Source organism: Sphaerodactylus townsendi, linkage group LG02 (genome assembly GCF_021028975.2).
Source record: "Sphaerodactylus townsendi isolate TG3544 linkage group LG02, MPM_Stown_v2.3, whole genome shotgun sequence".
In the NCBI taxonomy this organism is placed as follows: Eukaryota; Metazoa; Chordata; class Lepidosauria; order Squamata; family Sphaerodactylidae; genus Sphaerodactylus; species Sphaerodactylus townsendi.
The window spans coordinates 74,194,365-74,213,572 of NC_059426.1; positions in this window are offsets into that span (position 1 = coordinate 74,194,365).

The window sequence follows — 19,208 nt, forward strand, 5'->3', positions numbered from 1 at the left end:
TGGGAAAGGTAAGCACAGGGCAGTGGTGGGATTCAGCAGGTTCGCACCACTTGAGTAGAACTGGTTGTTAAAATGGTGCTTGTAAACAACCAGTTGTTAAATTATTTGAATCCCACCACTGGAACTGGTTGTTAAATTATTTGAATCCCACCACTGGAACCGGTTGTTAAATTATTTGAATTCCACCACTGGCACAGGGGTACAATTTTCCATCCTCCCCCCTCTGCAGTAAAGCAGTGCCCATTGCCTTTTCCAAGACATCAACGTGCATGACAAAGGGCTTGGAGGGGTCGCCATGGCGCAGAATGGGTTCAGAAGTGAAGGCACGTTTAAGAGCCTGGAAAGCCCTTTGACAGTCTGGGGTCCAAAGGAGAAGGGCTGCCAGCTTTGCAGCCACAGCCCCCTTATCTTTGGTGCACATTAAGTTAGGGGGGAGTTCTAACTGCGCAAACTCAGGAATAAAGTCACAATAGAAGTTGGCAAAACCAAGAAAAGACTGTTGTTACTTCCAAGTGCAGGGCTCCTGCCATTGAAGCACATTCTGCACTTTACCAGGATCCATTTCCAACTTTTGGCTGGAAATGCGGAACCCTAAAAAGTCAAGCTTCTCTCTGTGGAACTCACATTTGGACAATTTCACATTCAAGTCATTATCCAACAGCCGTTGCAGCGCTGCCCTAACAGTGGCAATGTGCTCCTCTTCAAACTGGGAATAGATCAGCACATCATCCAAATAAACCACTGCCCCTTTAAATAGAAATTCTTGGAGCACGTCATTAATCAAACTCATGAAGACCCCAGGGCCCCTGAGAACCCGAAAGGCATCACACAGTACGCAAACTGACCAAGTCTTGTGTTAAAAGCTGTCACATATTCCATCTCTTTGGCTATTCGAACTCAGTAATAAGCCTCCCTCAAGTCCAATTTCATGAAAATTTTGCTTACCCCAAGCAGCTCAACAAGTGTTTGATCAGACTCTTTGAGTGGACTTCCGGTTGGGTATGGCGAATGTCGGAGCTGCTCCGAGCTGATGCGGAGAAAGCTGTTTAACTGCTTTGAACCTCGCAAATATTAGACTGCGAGGGGGAAGAAAACCTACCCAGCGGAGGTAGGCGGACGGAAAATAGGGGTGGGAGCACTAACCCCAAGAGCCCCCACCGCCCAAAAACAACGACGCGGTTGAAATCGGGTAACCGAGAAAGACGGAGCCAAACCAACTGACAAGACATAAGGAATCTATACGGAGAAAAAGAGAAACGTGACATTCGGACCGGGAAAGTTGTGCTAACTAAAAATAAGTAAGCGGAGACTTACAAAAAGGCTGGAATAATAAAAGGTCAGCGATAAGCGGCGAAGAGGAGGCGGGGGACTAGAACGGAGGGGAAAGTTTGAAAACGAAGCGCCTCCTCCGGAGTCATCGTGACGAAAAAAAAAGGCGGACAAAATACCCTGAAGGACGGAGCTTCTCAGCGGTGCTGAGGAGAAGTTCCAAAACGTAAACAAATCCATGGGAAAACAAGGCAAGTACAAACATCAGAAAAAAAGAAGGGGCGCTTTAAGAGACCGGTAATCAAAGACGAAAAGGTGGGGAGGAGGAGGAAGAGGAAATAACACGCGCATTACGCACCACTGACCCAGAAGCAGAAGGGAAAACAGGAAGCAATAAGAGAAAGCCATAGAGAAACCATAGAGAAACATTGTGATGGAGAGACAATGAAAATAAAAGAAAGAAGAACGCTAAAACTGCAAGTAGAAAAAGCAAGACACTGACTGAGACTAACAACTATAATTAAGAACCATTAGGTAAAGTCTGGAACAATATTTATTTATGATGACTACAAACAGGAAGATCCAACAAGATAATAAACTTTTGAGAGGAGCTGCGAGTGCGGAAGCAGGCACACCAGAAAAACATACGGAAAGCACACAAAAGATGGAAAAACTATTTGATTTAATAGTATCATTTCAGAACGACACCAAAGAACAACTGAATAGAATGGCCCAAGAAATTAAAGACATTAAAAATGATACTAAAGAACAATTAGGCCAGATGGCCCAAGAAATTAAAGACATCAAGAACGAATTAGGACACTTTGAGAAAATAGATGACAACCTTAAACAAATAAAAGAAACCCTCAAGGAAAGTGTGGAAAGGATAGGTGTGGTAGAAGACGAAGTGGATAACATAAAAATACAATCTGAAAACCAAACAGACGCCCTGGCGATGCTGGAATACAAGCAGAAAGAAACGACATTCAGAATTCGGGGATTGCCAGAATGCGAAAACGAAAACCTGCTGCAACGCATCACCCCCCTTCTCAAAGAAGTGTGGGAAATGGAAGAGAAAGAGACAACTAAGGAAATAGACAGACTATACCAAGTTAACTCTAAGGTGGCGAAAGAAAAGAGATTGCCAAGGGATATAGTTATAACCTGCGTAAGGAAAAAACTAAGAGACAAAATACTGCAAGTACACTCGGCAGCCAAATTGAGACTAGAAGGAAAAGAACTTATAATACTGAAAGAAATCCCAGCAATAATACAAAAAAAAAGGAAACCATATAAAACACTAGTGGATACCCTACGGCAGAATGGCATAAATTTTCGATGGAACCTACCTGAGGGAGTTGTGTTCGAATACAACTCCAAGAGACACTACATAGGAAACATCATGAAAGCCCAAGAATTCTTGTTTGTGAACAAAAAAAATTTAAAGGTGGTGGAGTATTGAGTAAGTAAATTAAATACCCAAAATGAATTATAAAATCAAAATATGGAATGTTAACGGATTAAATAATCCGAGTAAACGTAAAAATATCTTTCACCAATTGAATAAAGAGAAAAATACAATAGTTTGCCTGCAAGAAACGCATATAAAGCGTGGGGAGAAAAAATACTTAGAACATCCTAAATTGGGCACATTATTCCATTCAGCTCATGAGAAAAAGAAAAGAGGGGTCGCTCTATATATAGATAAAAATCTAGACCCCAAAGAATTACAGAAAGACAAGGAAGGTAGATATATAATTGTGAAAACAAATTGGGTCAACAGAAAAATAACAGTAGTAGGGGTTTATGCTCCGAATGAGAAAAAGTCAAAATTTTACCAGAAATTATATGAGACACTACTTGAATACCCCACTGATGAATGGATTATTATGGGGGATATGAATGGGATAATTGACCCACAAAAAGATAGAAAACAACCAACAGGAAAGAAAAGGAAGAAACAAAAAGGCGGGAAAAGGTTGGTGAAAGATATTAAACTACCACAGTCTTTTTTTAACATGATGAATGGTTTAAATGTTATAGATATATGGAGAGAAAAAGTAGGGAACTCCCGGGAGTATACTTTCTTTTCATGCAGGCATGGAACACACACAAGGTTAGATCTCATCCTGACCTCAAAAACTCTACATAACCAAATTCAAAAAATTCACATAACACAGAGAACATTATCAGACCATAATCCGGTGATAATGGAGATAAACATAGGGGGTAGAAGGAGATACGGAACAATAAAAGAATGGGTGCTCAAGAACAAACAATGCTCAGAGGAAATTAGAAAAAACCTGACAGAATTTTGGAAATTTAATGATAAATCAATACAAGACAATGGTCAGATATGGGACGCACATAAGGCGTTTATTAGGGGCAGCATTGTTTGTGCAGAATTCAAACTAAGGAAACAGAAACTAACAATTAGAAAGGAACTGGAGAAAAAATTAAAAGAATTAGAACAACAGTTAGTAACAGCCAGGAAAACTAGAGGTATACAAAAGAAAATCAAATGCTATAAAGATCAATTAATTAATATCACAACGGATGAAGTAACAAAGAAAATGATTTATATGAAACAGAAAAATTATGTTTGGCAATAAGCCAGGTAGATGGCTGTCGTACAAAATTAAAAAACAACAAGAAAGTAGAGTAATTAATAAAATAAAATCAGATCAGCAAATCATAACAGATAAAACACAAATAAGTAACCTAATATACGGATTCTATAAGAAATTATATGAAAAGGAAATTATATCAAAAGAAGAAATAGAGAAATATCTGTCTGCACAAACAATGATGCCCATACCACAAAAAGAAGCAGCAGAACTCAATCAAAAAATCTCTATAACTGAGATAAGAAAAGCAATCACCAGACTTAAAAACAAAACACCTGGTCTGGATGGGCTACCAGCCCAATATTATAAGACCTTTGCCCCAGAATTAGAACAACATTTAAGCGAGCTGTTTAATGAAATACTTGAGGGAACAACTATGCCGGAATCATGGAGACAGGCAGGTATATCCTTGATCCCCGAAGAAACACAAGAAACCCCGGAGACTAAAGACTATAGGCCGATCTCATTATTGACAATTGATTATAAGATCTTTGCAAGTATCCTAGCAGAAAGGTTAAAAAAAATCCTAACCATCTACATAGGGAAAGAACAAGCAGGATTCCTGCCAGGGAGATCAACGGCACAAAATGTCAGAACTGTACTAAACATCATTGAAGTTCTCAATCTACATCCACAGAAACAGATGGCCATATTATTCCTAGATGCCGAAAAAGCTTTTGACAGGGTTAATTGGGAATTCCTGTCCCAAACATTAGTAAAACTCGGCATCCACGGAAACTTCTTACGAGGAATAGCAAATATCTATAAACAGCAAGAAGCTAAAATAAAAATAAACAACGAATACACAGAAAGCTTTAAGATCAATAGGGGTACGAGACAGGGTTGCCCCCTGTCACCCCTATTATTTATCCTAACAATAGAGATATTAATAAACAACATCAAAAAAGAAAAAGAGTTAACAGGACTTCATTATAAAGGAACACAATACAAAATAAGAAGCTATGCAGATGACATTGTAATCTTTATTGACGACCCCGCAAACAAGACAGAGAAAATAAAGCAAATAATAGAAGAATACGGAAAAGTAGCGGGTCTAAAGATTAACTATAACAAAACCAAAATGCTGACGAATAATATGTCAGAACAAGAAATTAAAAAATTAGAGAAAATTTCAAAGATTAAAGTGGTAAAATCAGTAAAATATTTGGGAATAGTACTAGAGAATACAAATAATAACATAATTAAAAACAACTACAATAAGGTGTGGACAGAGGTTAAACAATGGGAAGTACTTAATCTATCCCTTATGGGAAGAATATCTTTAATTAAAATGGCAGTCCTTTCCAGGATGATGTACATCTTCCAAAACATTCCCTTAATAACCTCAAGTAAAATATTCAAGACATGGAAGAAAGATCTAACAACATTTATATGGGAGGGAAAAAAACCCAGAATAAAGTACGACAACCTGATGGACAAAAAAAATCGTGGAGGATATGCAATGCCCAATTTCCAACTGTATCACGATGCCGTGGCATTAAGCTGGATAAAAACATGGGCAAACCTACAAGATCAAGAAATATTAAAGATAGAAAGTTATGGCAACCCCAAAGGTTGGCATAACTACCTATGGCCCTTGCATCCACATAACAAAGAAGGAGACAAAATCTTCAAAAACCATCAAATAAGGAATCCACTGTTAAAAATTTGGTTGAAGTACAGAAAGATATTTTACTTAAAAATACCAACGTGGCTATCTAGAATGGAAGGATTGAAAATCATCGAGAGGAATGAGGCAACAAACTGGCTAACTTACAAAGATATAACAGTTTTAAATCAGGGGAGGAGGATAATAAAACCCAGAAACTTAATAAAGATAGGAGAAAACACATGCCATTGCTTCACATAACTGAACAGAAGTTAAGGAATAAGAGTTGGAAGCCGAGATGATGATGATAAGAACTGGGGAATAGCAGAGACAAATAATGAATTAGATAAAATAATTTCAGGAGAAAACAGTAAAATAATAAGTAAAATATATGGAGTCTTGCTGGATCAGGCAGTGGAAACTGAAATAGTAAAAACAAGCATGGTAAAATGGGTCCAAAACCTGAACTCAAACATAACACTAGAGCAATGGGAAAGATACTTACGAAACATCTATAAATACACACCGAATGTAGATCTCTGGGAACACAATCTGAAAATGTTTTATCGCTCCTATTTAACCCCGTTAACAATAACGAAATTCAACAACGCATACCCACCACATTGTTGGAAATGTCACCAAAACACGGGAACATTTTACCACATGTGGTGGACATGTGCGAAAGTGAAAGGTTTTTGGAGTCAGATACACACAATAATACAGAAAATAATTGGAAAACAATTTAAGAAAGAACCAGACAATTATTTGCTGAATTTCATAAGAAAGGATAATGGTTTTATGAATTCACAGATGCATTTGCTTTTTCATTTGTTAGTCGCAGCACGAATAACGTTAGCCAAATACTGGAAGTCAGACCACCAACCCACCATAGAAGAATGGAAAGGCAAAGTCAGTCAGCTACATTTAATGGACAAAGGAGCACACCAACTTAAATCCTTACCGGTGGAAAAATACAATACAATCTGGGAGCCGTGGGTAAAATATATTGCAGATGAGAACGAAGTAGAAATCTTTCCAGCCATATACTGAGGATGTATTGGTAATGAAACAACGATAATAACCCAGGTGGACAATACAAAGATGAGAAAACAGTGATGAAATGAGAACAGAACCCCCCCCCCCCCATCTTGAAAGATAGAACAGAGATATACGGAAGAAATATAGATGAACAAGTAGTAGGAAACAAAAAAGAAGGTTGGGATGGAAAAAGAAAAAAGAGGGGAATTAAATCACTGGTTCCCCTTCTGTTTATTACATCTGAGTTTGAAGAAAGGTTAGCCAAATAAGGTCAATCCTTGATGGTAATAGGAAGTCACTAGATCCGAATGGGAAGTCAAACTGAGAGAGAAAATTATTTGAACTAGATACTTAAAATTTTTAGTAATATACTGATTAGATTAAGATATTTATGTATCAACAATGGAATTTTTGTAATTGTAACGTTTTAACAATGCTGAAATTAATAAAATTTATTATAAAAAATAAATAAAAAAAACAAGTGTTTGATCAGAGGGAGTGGGTACTTATTACTTGCGGGGACTGCATTCAGCCCCCTGTAATCAGTGCACAATCGTAAGGTACCATCCTTCTTTTTCACAAACAACACTGATGCTGCAAAGTCACTGGTCATTCTCTTGATAAAGCCTCACTTCAAGTTTTTCTCTAAGAACTCCTGCGCCTCTGTGGGGCTCATTGGGTAGAGGCGACTCTTGGGGAGTTTGGCACCTGGCAATAGTTCAATTTTACAGTCAGTTTTGCAGTGAGGCAGCAATTTGTCACATTCCCCCTCCTCAAAAATCCATTGTAGGTCCCGATAGGAAGGGGAAATGTCTTGAAATGTGTGGCTTTTTAAAAATTATTATTATTATTATTATTATTATTATTATTATTATTATTATTATTATTATTATTGATTTTTGCCATTAATTCTGACCCCTGATGAACCCAATTATTAACCGCTGGATTGAGAAGGATTAGTTATGTTTGGGGTTCAAAAATTCCATAGTTACATTTATGGGTAGAATTTTACAAATCACAAAATCTGATTTCAGTATTTAATGAAATGAAAACAGTACCACAGATGGCATCACCAAGGATCCAGAGACTGGCTGTCACTTGGCGAACCTATGAGTCCATTGAGCTGGAAAAGAACTGAGCCTTGAGCCCCCTACCACTGCCTGAAATGCCTACAACAGTGCATGATGATAATCAGAGACAGCCAGCCAGGCAGTCATGGACTGATACAGATATCATATTAGCCAAAGTCAGGGAATTTATATTGAGGGGATGGTCGCATTTTTCAGAAGACAAAGAATTTATATTATTCTTTCAACTTTAATCAGAACTGAGTGTCTACGGTAGATTTATTAAGAACATGTCCCTGCTCATGAAAAGCCATCGAAACAATCAAGCACGTCCTCCTAGATTGCGAATTATATGCTTCATTTAGAAGACAATATATAGATCCTTATACCAAGCCTTCTCACCAGATAAGGCCAAATCTTTCTATCTGCTTTGTGATCAATATCCTCAGAGATCCCTAAACGTTGCCAAATTCTTGGCACTGGCGCAACAGATTGGCGAAATCTGTGGCGAATCTGTTGCGCCAGTGCCAAGAATTTGGCAACGTCTGCTTAAAACCCCAGCCAAATTTCTAAAATGTTCATGCATTGTGGTTCCAGTGACTATATCATCCAAGTAAATAGCATGTGGGATCACTTAAAGTGATTCTTCCATATTCCTCTGAAAGATAGCTGGGGCAGAAGAGACCCCAAAAGGTACGTGATGATATCTGAACAGACCTTTGTATATGCTTATTGTAACATCCTTTGAGTCTTCATCCGGCACAAGATGTTGGCAGGCATGATTCAAGTCTAATTTTATAACCAGCTGACCTCCTGCTAATACGAAATATCTCCTATTTTAGAGTTAGAGTTTTGTTCCAGTAATGCTACCCTGTTGTCTGTCAATTTGTAATCTCCACATATGTGCATGGAGCCATCCCATTTTAATATGGGTACAACTGAGTACATTACTCAGTGAATTTTTAAAATTTATTTTACACACATAAACAACACATACAGAAAAAAGAAAAAACTAAATCTCCGCCATAATAGTAGTAGTAGTAGTAGTAGTAGTAGTAGTAGTAGTAGTAGTAGTAGTAGTAAAAAGCCCCACATTTCAAGACATTTCCCCTCCCTATTGGGACCTACAATGGATTTTTGAGGAGGGGGAATGTGACAAGTTGCTGCCTCACTGCAAAACTGACTGTAAAATTGAGCTATTGCTAGGCGCCAAACTCCCCAAGAGTCGCCTCTACCCAATGACCCCCACAGAGGCGCAAGCGCTTCAGGGGCTGAATGCAGTCCCCGCAAGTAATAAGTACCCACTCCCTCTGATCAAAGACTTGTTGAGCTGCTTGGGGTAAGCAAAATTTTCATGAAATTGGACTTGAGGAAGGCTTATTACTGAGTTCGAATAGCCAAAGAGATGGAATATGTGACAGCTTTTAACACAAGACTTGGTCAGTTTGCGTACTGTGTGATACCTTTCGGGTTCTCAGGGGCCCTGGGGTCTTCATGAGTTTGATTAATGACGTGCTCCAGTCTGAAGAGGAGCACATTGCCACCATTAGGGCAGTGCTGCAATGGCTGTTGGATAATGACTTGTATGTGAAATTGTCCAAATGTGAGTTCCACAGAGAGAAGCTTGACTTTTTAGGGTTCCACATTTCCAGCCAAAAGTTGGAAATGGATCCTGTTTAAAGGAGTAGTGGTTTATTTGGATGATGTGCTGATCTATTCCCAGTCTGAAGAGGAGCACATTGTTAACAGAGTGGAATCCGGCTGTGAAAGCGTTCGACAATACATTGATTCTACAGTGTATAACATGGTTAAAACACATTGCATGTGCAGGATCACTCTCTCAGTGTCTCTCCCTTTCTCTGGGTTGGGATGGTGGGGGAGAGGTAGCAGAACTGTGACCATTTAGGGATGCTTCTGAGCCTCTCTCTGTTCCTTACTTGTATATTTGTAAATAAAACAAATATTGCAAAAATGCTGTAAGACTCTCTCCTGTCCTGTCAGAGAAGTGAAGCACAGATAGAAATAAACAACTTGATCACACACCTATTCACTGTGTTCAGACCAAATATGATACATGCTGGTTATTCTAGTGCATCTCAGGCCTCTTCCGCACATGCAGAATAATACACTTTCAATCCACTTTTACAACAGTTTGCAAGTGGATTTTGCTACTCCGCACAGTAAAATCCAGCTGCAAAGTGGATTGAAAGTGCATTATTCTGCATGTGCAAAAGGGGCCTCAAAAGAGACAATAATAAATTCCTATTTTAGAAAAGACCTTTCAATATCTTATGTAGTTAGAGCTCAATTACAAAGTGTATGCAGGTAGGAAAATACTATTTTAGAAATCTGCTGATGAGGGTGAGGCTTCTAGCGAGTAATACAGTGATTTCATGCTTTGGAGTGAAACAAAGCTTCTTATTACTCTAAGGAAGGAAGGAATCTGGAAGAATAATATGCAAACTCTTGCTCTTGCACACCACAGCTCTTGCAAAATTGGGTGTAGGAAGGGAGAGAAAATGGTAAGCAGAAACCACTTGTTTTCAAAAGCAGTCATAGTGGCTTATCTATTGTTAAGATAGGCACATTACTACAAGTATTATGAACAAAGTTCATTTTCACCACCTGACTTCTATAAAAATATTTGTCATAATCTTATCATCCAGAACATGCCGGTACTACACCCCAGGCACAGCAGTTACAAAACCAGTATTTATTTTGCTCCTACGTAAGAGCCCCATCCTTGAAATAGCATTTTCTCCCCATGCTGGTTCAATGCCTCCATACAGAGGGATTCCTATAAGGATCAACATAGCCTTAATTCTCTCTCCCTTTGTCTTTTATACATTTCCACTGATCACAGACACATTCACAGGCAGCATGCCAAACCAGTATGGAGTGTGGGAGGTCTATGTGTTTAAGTACCATCAAATTCTTTCCGACTCATGGCAACCCTATGAATTAATGACCTCCCCAACATCCTATTGTTAACAGCTTTATTAAGTGCTTACAAACTGAAGGCTGTTGGCTTCCTTTATTGAGTCAAGCCATCTCATGTTGGATCTTGTGCTTTTCCTGATGCCTTTAACTTTTCCTAGCATTATGTCTTTTTCTGTGACTCTTATCTTCTCATGGGAATTCTATACATATCTCTTATACCCCTAGGGAGTCTTCTTCCTCCACGCAGTCAAATTATCCAGATGTATGAAGGAAGAAATAGAAAACAACATTCTGTTTGGCATGTGCTTTAACATGAAGCATAATTCTGTAAATCCCAAGTTTTCAACTAGTACTGCTGTCTGTCAATGATAACTGATTTAGTACTGCTGCTAAAAGGAAAATATTCTGTTTTGGCAAACTTTGTCTCCAACTCCAAGAAACCTTTAATTACAATAGACCCTGGGCAGTGGCATAAATTTCTGCTTGAAGCATCTGTAAACCTCTGACAATATCATATCTGAGTTCTTTAAGTCTATGCCATCTGGACACTGAGGGATGGTTCACATGTTACAAAGTCCATGTGGCAAACATATGGACTGTCAAAAGATGTGAGCCTGGAGTTCCATACTGGAAACTCAATTCCTGGGTATCTGTAGTTGTATTCTTATTGGGACCTTGGCATGCAGGGAGAGGATGCTTTAGTTTAGCCTCCTTCTTCATGCCTTTTTCCCAACCAAAAATACCCACTATTTGCCCTTGTGGGACAATTTACTATAACTAGGTCTTACAAGCTTCCTACAAGCTTCTATGACACAGTAAATAATGGCTCATGGAGGCCATTTCAGGTCAGGCAAAAAGCACAAGGGAAGGGTTCTTGTACAGGCATGCCATGGTCCCAATCTGAATACAGCCGCAGATGCCCAGGAACTGAGTTCTGAACAAGGAATCTACTTTATAACATGAAGGCTTGTTGTAAAGTAGATTGGTTGACTTGTTAGACTTGTTAATTCTCAATTTGTTGATTTTCCCTAAAATGTCATATTTTATTTATGTATTTAAGTATTACGGTGATGCTTTTTTCATCATTGAAGACCCAAAGCAGCTTGGTGATGGTGGAAAGTGTTGTCAAGTCGCAGTCAGCCTCTGGCAACCACCCCATAGGATTTTCAAGGCAAGAGACAAATGGGGTGGGGGGGTTGCCATTGCTTGGACCTCCTTGGTGGTCCTCCATCCAAGTGCTAACTAAGGCTTGCCCTGCTAAGCTTCTGAGATCTGATGATCTAACCTGGGCCAACCAGGTCAGGACCAAAGCAGTTTAAAATACAAAAAGATAATGTAAATAATGTAGACAATGTGAACGAACTAGTAATAAAGGGAAATGTACAAGACAAGTGTTTCTTTCTCTCCCTGCTGGTTCTCCAGATTAGAGTGCACCTTCTCTCTAAACTGATATAGAGAATATATTCACTTTCTCTGCAGTCTCCATCTTCCTCTGGCAATCATTTATCCTTTGTCACCCAATGGCCCAAATTTCCGGCTGTTGTTTTCCTGCTTGTAATATATTTAAAGACCTCTTATGGTGCATTTAATGTATTAAAGCAATATAATAGAATTTTCATTTTGTTTGCCTTAGCATCAACAAACATTTGTTTTGTCGGATCCTGTGCTCCATAGCTTGTCTGCTTTTTGAAGGCAGATCACTGCCTTTATAGCTTTCTTGATATTACTGCTTGAACATACCTAGGGTTGCCAACTCCAGGTTGGGAAATTCCTGGAGATTTGGCAAAGGGGATATACAGCATAAGGAGGGCAGGGTTTGGGGAGGGGAAAGGCTTCCACAGATTATAACGCTGTAGAATCCACCTTCCATAGCTGCCCTTTTCTCCGGGGGAATTAATCAGTTTTGTCTGGAGATCAGTTGTAATTCCACAAGGAGGTTAGCTACCGCAGTTGGAGTTGTTATGTCTTACCAGTAGCTCATATTCTGTATGAACTTCTGTATGAATTATAGCTTCCAACATCCTGAAGGGATCTTTGCTGTCTTTCAGTGTCTTTTTTGGTTGAACCTGTCATTTTTTTTAGAACCTTCTTCTTCTGAAATAAAGTATGGCCCTGTTGATCATTTGAGCTATTTTTCATTTGTATAAATGTGGCATGAGCCTTTAGGAAAGGTTGTAAGAACTATAACAATATTCCTCTGATTTTCTTTATCCCATCAGAGCTCCGAAACACCCACTATTTCTGTGCTCTAGTCCAGTAGCACCTTAGACACCAACCGGATTTTCAGAATATAAGCTTTCAAGGGTCAAAAGTTACCTGAAGACAGTTTTGAAATTTGAAATCTTAAATCTTGTAAATTTGATTAGTCTCTAAGGTGCTACTGAGCTCAAATCTTCTACTCCAGACCCTCATGGCTATACCACTGAAACCATCCACTATATCTATGTTCTTGTGGAAATAAACAACATATAAACATATAAAACATGTTCATTTCTACTCCATAAGAGTGGAAATAAACAACATATAAATAATTAAAACATAATCAGGTAAGAAACCTTTGGGATGAAAGGTTGTATGAGATAACTTAATTCCATCAGATCTTGGGAGCTAAGCAGGGTCAGTAGTTGGAAGGAAGACTTTGTACAGGAAGGCAATAGCAAATCACCTCTGCTTCTCACTTGCCTTGAAAGCCCCTTCAGCTGTGACTGACAGCTCTTTACACAGCATCCTCTTAGAATGAGCATGCAAAAACTGGGAAATAGTTTGCAGAGCTACCTTTCAGTCCTTTTACCCATGTCATATGAATTCTTCCCCAAGCACTTCCTCATTTATGTATGTGTGACAGAATGCAAAGAAAAGTGTGTATTTTAAAAGTGCAGATCTGTCAGAAGTCATTATTGTTTACAATCAGAGAGAGGCATAGAGGCCTAGGAACAGGGAAACCACCTGACTGGCTGGGGCAGCCATGCACTCTGACTGGGTAAAAGATCTGATGATAATGAGAGGAAGGAGGATAGCTCCCTGTGGAGAACAATCTGAAAGGCTTTTTGGAGTTTGACGTTCCTGAAGTAAAGAGCTATTAGTGTTTGCTGTGACAAAATGTAATAACTGCGAGGAAAGAAGTGGCAGTGTGTGATTCTGTCTTGCCCTACTGTGTGGCAGCCTTGTGTGCTGTGGTAGAAAGCAAATATACACAGACTAGGAGAACTGGTGGCTGCGTTATTGAGGACCCAGCCTGAGGGGCATATATATATATATATAACCAAGGAGGTATACTTGCAGGAAGAGGGAAGAAAAATCCTAAAGACCAATTAGTCTGCTGTATGGGGTTTTGCTTTATTATGTTGGGGGGTTTATTTGTGAAGGCTGAGTGAAGAAAATCCAAGTTTGATAGAACTCAGAGTCCATGTGCAATCCATTAGCCAAAACATTTGAAGTATAAAAAGCTGTACCATGTTGGGAAAAATCTTATTACTATCTAAGCTTACTGAAACTGATGAACTTATTTAAGCCTATGTCTGAGAACAAATGCTACTGATTCTCTGCCAAAGATCTCTGTTGTAAATATATATATTTCTGCTTCCCCCTCCATTCCTTCATCCAAGTTATTTAACTCCCATCTTCTCTCTGTGTTAAATAAATCTTTTATTCTATTTAAGTTATCTCTGACTCAGTGTTGTTATTATTTGGCCCTTATAACGGATTTGCCAGGAAAGGTTTTTAAATAACGGGCTATCCGGCATCTTCTGGGTCTGTTACAGGGCTGGGAGACAGTGTTTTTATTATACCAAATGCTACTATTTCTGAAGCACCTCAGTCCCTGAAGAGAAAAGGGCAGGAAAAAACTGACAAGTAAGTGGGTGGTTTCCCTGCTCAGGTGAATCAGGAAGGTGAGAGGGTCCACTGCAGTATGCAAGCCCTTCCTCTTTTCTTTATGAACTAAGCCTGACAGCCAGGCATTAGAATAACCACCAGACTGTTTCAAAGTATTATCTCTGTGTTTGCTTTTTTAAAAAAAGTATTTGATTAGTTACTATCTGAAGGCACATCCACGGAAAACAGTTCTATTGATGAGGAATCCTCTCATCATGGAAAGCAAATTCATCATCTCAAATACTGAATCAGTTATGTGCCACACCTTGATTCCATCTTGCAGAATATCATCTGGTGTCACTTTGTGTTGCAATACAATCTCTGGGTGGTTGCAGTTATATAGTTATGTGCGGGGAATTATAGGATTGGTATTTCTAGGTGTTTATCTTGACGTGATTGGTGGTGCTGTCTTGGCTGCAGGTTTTGACTCCTGTTCAGCTACGTATTTTCAGCCTCTATTTGGGAAGACTGAGGCTAGAAAAGCACACGGCATGTGCCTCCCTATGCTAATGTTTAGGGCACCATTCATCTTTTCCTTCATAAAGAACTGAAAGGATTGCCAAAGGGCTCAATCAGGGACAGACTGGGAGGTAAAAACAATCCCAGAAAAGGGTTCCACCACCCTATCCCTCATGCTGCCCCATCAGTTGTGGAAGCCCAAAGAGCCAGCTGAAAAGAAATGAGGTGCTACCATGCCCTTCCTAGTTGAGGCCACCAAAAAGGATCGTGGCGAATGTAAAATACAAAATTGTGCCAGTGGCCGCTTGACCTTGTACTTCAGGGCAGATCAGAGTCTTGCAGGGTTGATACCCAACTGTGAAAGCTTTATTGAAAATATTTATGCATCCTAAACTAATTTCATTCACATTCAACACTCACCAGAGGTTGGCAAAACCTAGCTGCATACAAGGACTATCCAAGCACAAGAACTCCATTGATGATGGCAAGTAGAACGCTTTGTAGGGTTGATGACATATGGAAACCATCAATAGCTTCCTAGAGGCAGTTTTGGGATGGATGAAGACTAAGAAGCTGAACCTTAGGCCTGACCAAATGATGGTGCTACTCACCAGGGATTCAAAGGGGGGGGGGTGTTCACGCTGGCAGGGCTGATATGCTGCAACAGCAACACACAGCGCTGAGGAGGCTCAGAGCTAGGGCTGTGCTGACAAGAGTTTAGCAAATAATTCAATAGTTACCAAGTCCATGGGAGAGTTGAGAGCTATGTCAAGAAAGCCAGGCCTGTAATCTTGCTGAGTGGCACCTCTAAGGCCAGTCTCAATCTTCATCTGCAACACTGACTTACATCTGGAGACCTGGAGCTACTGGCATCTTTCTTAGTCCTGTTAACTTGAGCCACTAGCCTGTGCTAGTTCAGGCTCTACTGATTCAGCTGGTGTCTCTCTGCGAGGCTCAGTTAACTCTTCAGACAAGCTGTCAGCCGCAGCAGGGGATGACAGGGGGTGATCCAAGAATTAGGATATTTCCTGATCTGACCACCAGGACTTGCACTCGTTTCCTGGCCCAGCAGAAACAGCCGTTTTAGTGCTTCAGGCAGGATCCCACTGACTGTCAAGCCTCTTTGAGTGCTGACACATGCTCAGCGGCTATCTCAAAAGTCCCAGCGACAGACTATGCCACTAACTTGTCTGTCTGAGGCCAGAGCAACACTCACATTGTCCACAACCCATCCAAACAGGAACACCTACATGGCATCCATCCAGTTGGGCTGACACTGTTGCTTGATACTCGACAGCAAATTTGCTGCAGGAAGGTAATGCAAGGGCTGGACAGGTAAACATGGGAACTCTAGCTGCCCACACATGTTTCACACTACCTCCATGTCCTCCATGGCCCCAACTACTGAAGGGCAAGAAGGCCCACTGGGAGACCAAGAGGCACCAACAGAAAGTAGGACCCCAGTTGGGGAGAGGAAATTGGGGGCTGGAGAGGGCCCCTATGCCAGCCATCCTCCTGTCTCCAATCTAATGCCCCATCTTCCTTCACCCCCCCCCAAACAGACATGGCACCCAAACCACTACCAATTTGACCACCTCTGTATGCCTTAATCATTCATCACATCTGCCTTTTCCCAAGCTTCAGTCTGCCACAGATGAAGGCATGGCAGTACAGGGAAAGAATCAGCACCCTTCAACTCTTAGACACACTTGCCAGGACCAATTCTGCTGGGATAGGGCCACCATATATGTAATTGCTGAGAGGTAGGGATCTGCTTCCAATGTAATTGCTGTCACTTCCCCAACATCAACTTCCAGGCATTCTGTGACCACCATGGCATTTTCATTGAACTCACAGCCAAATTCCCTAGGAGAATCCATGATGCCCAAATCTTCACTGCCTTCAGCCTAGAACAGCAGTGACCGGAGGGCAAGGAGTGAGTGCTGGGTGAGTAGGGGCAGATGAGGCCCCACTGCACCTGGACTATGACAGCTCCTCTCTTCACAGGTGAATGTGGGTACTCACTCCTGCCATATCTCCTGACCCCCTACAGCTCTGACAACCTGGAGGACAGAGCCAGGCTCACCTCAAAATGTGCATAATCATAAAGCAAGCATTTGGCCTCCTTGAGGTATGGTTCCATTGCCTGAATCACACTGGCAGCCATCAGGTCATACAGCCTGAACCAGCGGATGAACTGCCTGCTCCACAAAGCAGTGTGTCAGCACCTGCGCCCTCTTGTCAATGATCCCCTGGAGAAGCTGTGGCATGGCAGCAGCCTGGCAGGGGAGGTAGGGGAAACAGCAGCATTGGTACAGGACATCCAGGGACACCTTGCCCAGAAGTGAGTTTAGGAGGTGTTGTGGTGCCAGCCCCAAGCCACCTGATGGGTCACCCCATCAGGCTGGCAGCAGACATTCCTCTGTAGGCAGAGGTCCCTCAGAAAGGGAGCTATTCAGGATTTGCCAACATTGAGGAGTTGCCATTTCCCCAGGGCTTATCTAGCTTTGACCAGTGTAAAGAGACTCCCTGAAGCAGGGAGGACCATGGCATCTTCCAAGCTTGGAACTCCCACAACTGGTGAGATGGGGGCAACCACCCACATTTGCAGCTAACAGTTGTCAGAGGGGTTCAACCTCTAGCACAACAGGAATCCCTTTAGAGCATCCAGTTTACTGGGCTGGACATGAGATCAGACCACCTGATCAGATGGCTGCTGCCATGGCTGCTGCCATGTCTGCGTAGATCCCAGATGTCTATCACTGAGGGTAGGGGTTCCAAGCTCAGATCATGCTGAGCCCAGCAATAGTCTGGAATGACAATGTTGAGGTGCCCCATGGATTCACCCCTCCTCTCAGATACCAGGGGCCCAACTCCTCTCCTTTGCACTCCACTAGCCAGTGGCTTGGACCTGCTATGGTACCGGCCAGGCTACCATGCAGTCCATGCATGGCTTCTGCCACCACTCTGAAGTTCATGGTTCTCGTATGCAAATTCCCAGGAGATCCCTAAGATCCCTAAGATCTGGGTGAGATCTGAAAGGTCTGTTTGCTCATATTAATCTTTCAGCTTTTTTTGTACAGCAGTTCGCTAGTCTCACAAGTCAGATCTTTCAATCCAGTAGGACCATTATTCTCTAGTGGCTCTTCTGTTACAAGTGAAAGTAGCTGTCCAATCTATCACCAACCTATTAATATCATCCTCCCAACGGTCCTTTAATGATACTTTAAATATGTAATCTCATGATGGCCAATTACCTTGACTGACAACCGGCCAAAGGTGTTGAACTGTTTTGACTTTGACCTTCTTTAGCACACTCTTGCATTGTTTTAAATGGGAGGGAGCTTGTGGGATAAGAAGCCCATGAGTATCCATCACCACACGGTTAAACCCATGGTGTCTTCATGCCTTTGAAATATTTCCCAAGATTAAAGATTGGTTGTCAGTTTGTTGAACTCCTTGATTGGCCCTCTCCTCAGTACAGCCAGAAAGAATCAATAAACAACCCCCTCTTACTGCAACCTTATTTGCATCAGATCTTTGTTATCTTTGCTGCAATCAAGTCTAGCCCTAACCTATTTTATTACTCATTTGCCACATAGGTGCTTATTGGTGGCCTGTGAGTCATGATGTGCTCACCATTGGGCATTTGCTTTTTCATTAGCTGCTTTATCCGGATAGTTTCTGATCCTTAGCACACACAACTTCATCTTGCATCTTGTGCTAAGTGCTGTGTTTTTGAAGATGTACACAATCCCCTTTATACTTTCCCTTTATGTGTCAAACACTTTCTTGTAGTTCCATTTCTCGCCTCACCTCTAAGCAATCATTGCAGGGAGGGAATTGGACTGAGAAACAATGTGCCAAAGTAATGCATTGCCTGTGAGTACAATTATTCTTCCTCAGACAAATCAGATGTGTCACAGGAAGTTTTATGAATGGAGTTCAGAATGTTTTCTTTAAAACCAGGCACATAAGTCCTGGTTTCAACTGGGATTATGGTGAGAGGGGAGACTGTTGCCATCAAGCTTCTATTTTATTGCCCTGTCTTTGACCCTCTCTATCTTGATGACTAACAGCACAATCCACAAAGGGTGGGGGAGCACAGTGGGAGTGGTGTGACACCAGCTCTGCTCCACATTCTATTTTCGATGGTGCAAGGGGCACTAAAGCAGGTGCAGGAACATATAGGCTGGTGCCTGAGAGTTCAGAAGGTGTTGAGAGTGGCAGAGGAGTGGCATGGAGGGGCGCCAGCATAGGTATGATGGGGCACAGCACAAGAATGCCCACTTTTGCTAGTGCAAATGTATGCCAGCCAAAACTGAG